Below are 5,861 nucleotides of genomic sequence, written 5' to 3'. Positions count from 1 at the left end.
TCCAGTATCTGCAGTCATTGTTTTTACCTAGGTTAGGTGTATTAGTCAGGGGAAATGTCGAGTAATCGAGCAAAGGAGTGTCTGGGTGGGTTAATCTTTGGATGGTCAGTGTGGACTGTTGGGCCAAATGGCCTGTTTCAACACTGTAGGGATTCTATGACTCTATGATTCTATGATTTTGGATTAAATTGATAGGTGAGTGCTAAAGATACTACTTAAAGTCAACAAAATCTTTAAGTTTAGCAAGGTACTTTGAAGCCATCATGCATGAAGTGAGATACGTGAGTGAGAGAGAGAGAGACAGAGAAATTAATGTTCAAATGAAAACACGCTAATAGTTTCACAGCATATCAATCTTACATTCAATATGAAAAGGTGAATGGAAAATAAAAACAAATTCCTGACAATTCATGAATGACTAATAATTAGAACTTTAATTTGATCAATGCACATACCAGTATTTAGATGAATTGCAATGTTTAGTTACAAATGTAGGTGATCAGCTGACCAATGAATAAAATGAAGTTGCATTTGGTTATTTTGCTGAAGAGGAATTTCGACTGTTAATATTTTCCTTTTTATAATTTCCGAACTGCTCTGACACATCTCCGCTGAAGGTGGAAATTGAAATCATTCCTCCTGATGTTGTCATAGAGAAACTGTCAGAGCTCCACAAAAACCCGTCATAATGTTACCATCCGGGAAGGGCAAGTGTATAGTCATATATTTACGGCGGCAACTCAAATGAAAATTAATCAGATGTTTCTTGTAATTATTTGAATGGGAATTAATTGCGTATGTCCTGTGTGTAATGAACTGACAAACCGAATTAGTAATTTACAGTAATGATGTAACAAAGCAATAATGACTTTAATTAAATATGAATCTCGTGATTATTCATGATAAGAAAAAACCGAATCATTTGATCAGTGTACACTGATGAACGAAACTTAATCAATCAAATAGTTCTATATGTTCAATGCTTTTTATCACAGAATGAAAAGAAAATTAATATGCATTTGCAACATAAATGATTAGGAAAATAAATGAGAATTTTAAATGATTTTGTTCCATGAAAAGTGATTAACTTGTATTGTGTTTATAGATACAGTAAATGTTAACATTGAAGTTAAACATAATTAAATCAATTCAACTGTTTCCACGGTCAAAATAAAAATTGATATTCACAATGCCCACTGCAAAATCTTTACTTTATTTAATTTACGAGCCATAATTTCGTAGTAATACTTTGAACTATATTGAACAATGATTAGATAATAGCAACAATTGAATTGCCAAAATAATATCATTTCATTTAAGAATACTGAGAAATTTCAGTTAATTATTTCACTGAGCAATGTGGAGAAACGACCTGGAGTCATTCTAATGAAAAGTAATTACAGTTCTCTGAATGCTTCAGGCTGAGATTACCACGATCATTCAAATGAGCAATTATCATATATTTACAATGAGGCATCGAATGGGAAGTCATTGGTTCCATTATGGGATCGTTCACCTAAACAGTAAATTGATTTTTAAGTTGGAGTGTTCGTTCGAAGAAACAATTGATGGAATTAAAATGCGAATCGCACTATATTTGTTAGAAAGACTAACTCCAATAACTGTGCAAATTACGGTCATGGCAGTGACTGGAAAATTACGTTGTAATCTAAAAAAAAGATTCAATATTTTAAAAGCACTTTGTTGTGATGATGATTGGGTATTCATTTAGTTCAGTAAACTGAAAAATATAATATGGTAGCTAGCTTTATGATTCACAAAAATGAGCCATTCAGTGATTATTCAGCAGAATTGCTTTTGGTTCAAAAATGCAGGATTACAAGAATTACATGTTTCCATCCATTGGTTTGCTTATTGAGATGTAGCTTTAATTTACAACTTTTTGTTCATGGCCAATGTTTAGACATTCATGTCAGACGTATGAAATAAATAAGTAGATAGTGAAAGTGCACATTGCAGTGAACATAAGATACAGGGATCTTCCATAATTTTGTGATTATTGCACATCGACAAATAACTCGAGAGTAAAAAATAATTAGAAATCAACATGGAAAGCAGTTTTTTTTCTTATAAGATATTGAAAGAAATCCTTATGCATTGCACATGGTTTGAAAACACATCAGTCACCAAAACACCAAGGTCATAAAAATCATCGGTTTAAGACAATAAGACCCGTAATGAAGAGTATTCTGCTCAATGGTATTTAGAGGACCTTGAACATCTTCATGTCGTTCTTGCAGAGAAAACTCTTTCATTCAACAGTTCTAATTGAGCACAAACAGCCAAGTTTCTGGTATTGAGATGGGGTATGTCAGGTTTCAAGAGTGGCAGGTTTATGGGGTATGTCAGGTTTATGGGTGGCACGGTGGCACAGTGGTTAGCACTGCTGCCTCACAGCGCCAGAGACCTGGGTTCAATTCCTGCCACAGGCAACTCTCTGTGTGGAGTTTGCACATTCTCCCCGTGTCTGCGTGGGTTTCCTCCGGGTGTTCCGGTTTCCTCCCACACTGCAAAGATGTGCAGTTCAGGTGAATTGGCCATGCTAAATTGCCTTATTATTAGGTAAGGGGTAGATGTAGGGGTATGGGTGGGTTTGCTCTTCGGCGGGGCGGTGTGGACTTGTTGGGTCAGTTTCCACACTGTAAGTAATCTAATCTAAAAAGAGATTGATTGTGTTCAGACACTCTCTAGTCCGAGGCACAGACGGACGTTTCTGTGGCCAGCAACAAAAAATCATAATTATGTGTTGCCTCCCTGGTGCAGGATCAAGGATGTCTCCGAGACGGTGCAGAATATTCTCTCAGGGGAGAGGGATCAGCAGGAGGTCATTGTACACATTGGAACAATAGGAAGGAAAAAGGATGATTTTCTGAAGGGAGAAAATAGAGTGTTAGACAGGAATTTAAAAAGGAGGTCTTCGAGAGTAATAATATCTGGATTACTCACGGTGTTACAAGCTAGTGAGGACAGGAATAGGAGGATAGAGCAGATGAATGCATGGCTGAGCAGCTGGTATAGATGGCAACCAGTTTCTAGTGGAGTGCCACAGTCCTGGGACAACATATTAATAATGACTTGGGTGAGGGAAGTGAATGTACTGTCACCAAGTTTGTAAATCAGTAGGAAGGCAAGTGGGGAGAATGTCAGTGTCTGCAGAACATTCTAGATAGGTTAAATGTGTGGGTGAAAACTTGGCATGTGGAATATAAGGAGGAGAAAGTCAGGAAAAATGGAAGAGTTTAATATTATTTAAATGGAGAAATACTGCAGATAGCTACAGAACAGAGGGATTTGGAATTCCACATCTGTGAATCAGAAAAAGCTGACATTGGAGTTCAGTGAGTAATAGAGAAGGTAAATGGAATGGTGGAACCAAAATCTGCAATTGCTGGAAAAACGCAGTACTGAAGAAGAGTCATTGGACCCAAAATATTAACTCTGTTTTCTCTCCACAAATGCTGCCAGACTTGCTGAGTTACTCAGTCAATTTCTGAATTTGTTTCTGATTTCCAGCAATCACAGTTCTTTGGATGTATTTTTTAACACATTGCTGGTTTTTATTTCAACGGGAATACAGTACAGCCTTCATCCTTTCAAAAGAGTCTCACAATCTGCTAAGCAGACCACTTTTTGCTTGTTTAGTTTACAAATTTGTTAAAGGCAAGATATCCAGCGAAAATTATGCACAAATTTCCAGTAAGCTCACACATTCCTGAACATTTACCAATTTGTCATTTAGTTTTAGGAAAAAATGAATTCTATTAAAGTCTTCACTTTTGCTGTCCTTGGCAATATCTGTGAATGTGTGTGTGACTGCCTGCTTGTGCATGTTTGTTTGGGATATGTGTGTCTTTGTGTGTGTGTATGGGTGTCTGTCTGTATATATGTATGTGTTTCTGAGTGTCTCAATATAGCGATAGGAGGTATATTTAGTAAGTTTGCAAATTACACCAAAATTGGAGGTGTCCTTCGAAGTGGAAATAATTGTCGGTTTGGAAGGTGTTGTCGAAGGATTTTTGGGAAACGTTTGCAGTGCACCTTGATTCAACTCAACATCGGTGGTGGATGGAGTAGATGTTTGTAAGGCGGGTACAATTACAACACTTGAAAAGCATCTGGATTCAGATGCTGATAACTGGGACTAGGTTTATCCAAGTTATCTGATGGATGCCAGCCACTTAAACAAAGTGTCTATTTCCGTGCTGTACAACTCCACGACTCTGTGAATCTTGATTTGCAATTCTAATGTAGCAAATTGCAATTCGAGTATTTGGAGTCAAAGCCAAATCACTTGTTGCTGATTCACTCGATCGAACTTCAGGTCCACCATGGTTCTGTTAATTTCAATTGACGGGGTTGGCAGAGTTTAATGGTTTGGAGATCAGAGTTGACATAATACAAGATGGATGGATTAGTCTAAGGATTTCCGTTCAGAACAGTCGCCTAATATTTCCAGGCAGTGATAGTACTCGATCAGAATTAGAACCCGTTTCAATTGTTTGCCTTGAATTGCCTTGTGGAGAGGCAGGAATTGTTACCATTAACAGCTCAGTTTGTTTATACCAGAGAATGGAACAGCACAAACTCCAGACAATTGCATATATCAAGTTAAAAATCACACAACACCAGGTTATAGTCCAACAGAATTAAACCTGTTGGACTATAACCTGGTGTTGTGTGATTTTTAACTTTGTACACCCCAGTCCAACACCAGCATCTCCAAATCATGGCATAGATACATGATGGCGGGGAGTTGAGGTTAATTATTTTTGAACGAATGTCACATTTCATCAAGGTAAGGAGGTAAATCCCTACCATCTTCATTCAGTAGTTACTATTGGCTGTGCACTGCCTGAGGGGCCACTGGAGCCGGATTCAATCATCGGGAAACGCATGGGGAGTGGGACTAGGGAAGGAGCCCATACAGAGTGACAGCTGACGCAGACAATGAGAGGCTGCAGTACATCCCCCTGTGCTGCACCATTCCCTGTGTCCAGCTCTGTTCCAGTGGGTTGCTGCAATCTCATTGATACTCTGTCAGAGACACACTACCGGCTTGTCAGTGACGTACACTCGGCCCCAGCGTAGCTGATTGGTACATTGCTGGTCATCTACATTCACTATCAAACAGTTTCATAGAAAAGATTAAATGAATTCACCTGGACAAACGGATCGTTTACTCTGGTCAGAAGATCTGGAAATGACTAGGCAGCAATGAAACTGTCAGCCGTGAGCTATAGGTCTTTGTTCACAGTCAGGCTGATGGTAAATGTAGGAAGCGGCTGGGTCCTAAGGTAGTCAGGGAGACGACAAGTATCGCTTCTCAGCCTTTTGGCTAAGATCATGTGTAGTTCTGTTCTTGTCAGTTTTAATATCTGATAAGTCCCTGATTTAGGGGCTGAATATTAATCTGATTTTTGCAGGACGAAGTTGTGTCAGGAGCTTGCTCCGATAACTTCACGCATCATCCCAGTATTGCAGTGTTTCGGGGAATGGTGCACGTCCCCACTAAAAAAGGCGAACAGTAGATTTATTTTTTATATGTTGTATTCTTTATGATCCGAATGCGGAAAGCTTTCGGTTAGTCAAGTCAGACTTGCCTTCGTGCTAATCAGCTTGTTCTACCATCCGATTCGTTTGAGTCTTTCTGCGTGTTATGTTCAGCACTCACTCTTAATGTTGTCACTTCATCCCCGGTACATGCTGCCCCTTCCCACCAACTCCAATTCCCAACTACAGAAGTTTTACAAAGTTGCCCACCAGCTCTACCTAATGGCAAACGGCATTTCAGAAAACAAAAGGGAGAACATGAAGCTATTGAAGTAATCAACAGTTCGGAT

The 5,861-nt window shown here is 38.8% G+C and overlaps 1 non-coding gene across 1 annotated transcript; it reads left to right on the top strand.

Moving 5' to 3' along the window:
- Positions 1-5,336: 5,336 nt before the first annotated feature.
- On the top strand, positions 5,337-5,527 carry LOC140483993 (U2 spliceosomal RNA). The gene has a single exon (XR_011962160.1). It is a non-coding gene; the product is annotated as a U2 spliceosomal RNA (small nuclear RNA).
- The last annotated feature ends 334 nt before the right edge of the window (positions 5,528-5,861 follow it).

This window comes from Chiloscyllium punctatum, chromosome 12 (assembly GCF_047496795.1).
Source record: "Chiloscyllium punctatum isolate Juve2018m chromosome 12, sChiPun1.3, whole genome shotgun sequence".
Lineage (NCBI taxonomy): Eukaryota > Metazoa > Chordata > Chondrichthyes > Orectolobiformes > Hemiscylliidae > Chiloscyllium > Chiloscyllium punctatum.
The sequence above is the reverse complement of the archived record's forward strand: the minus strand, read 5'-3'. Positions and strand labels throughout refer to the sequence as shown.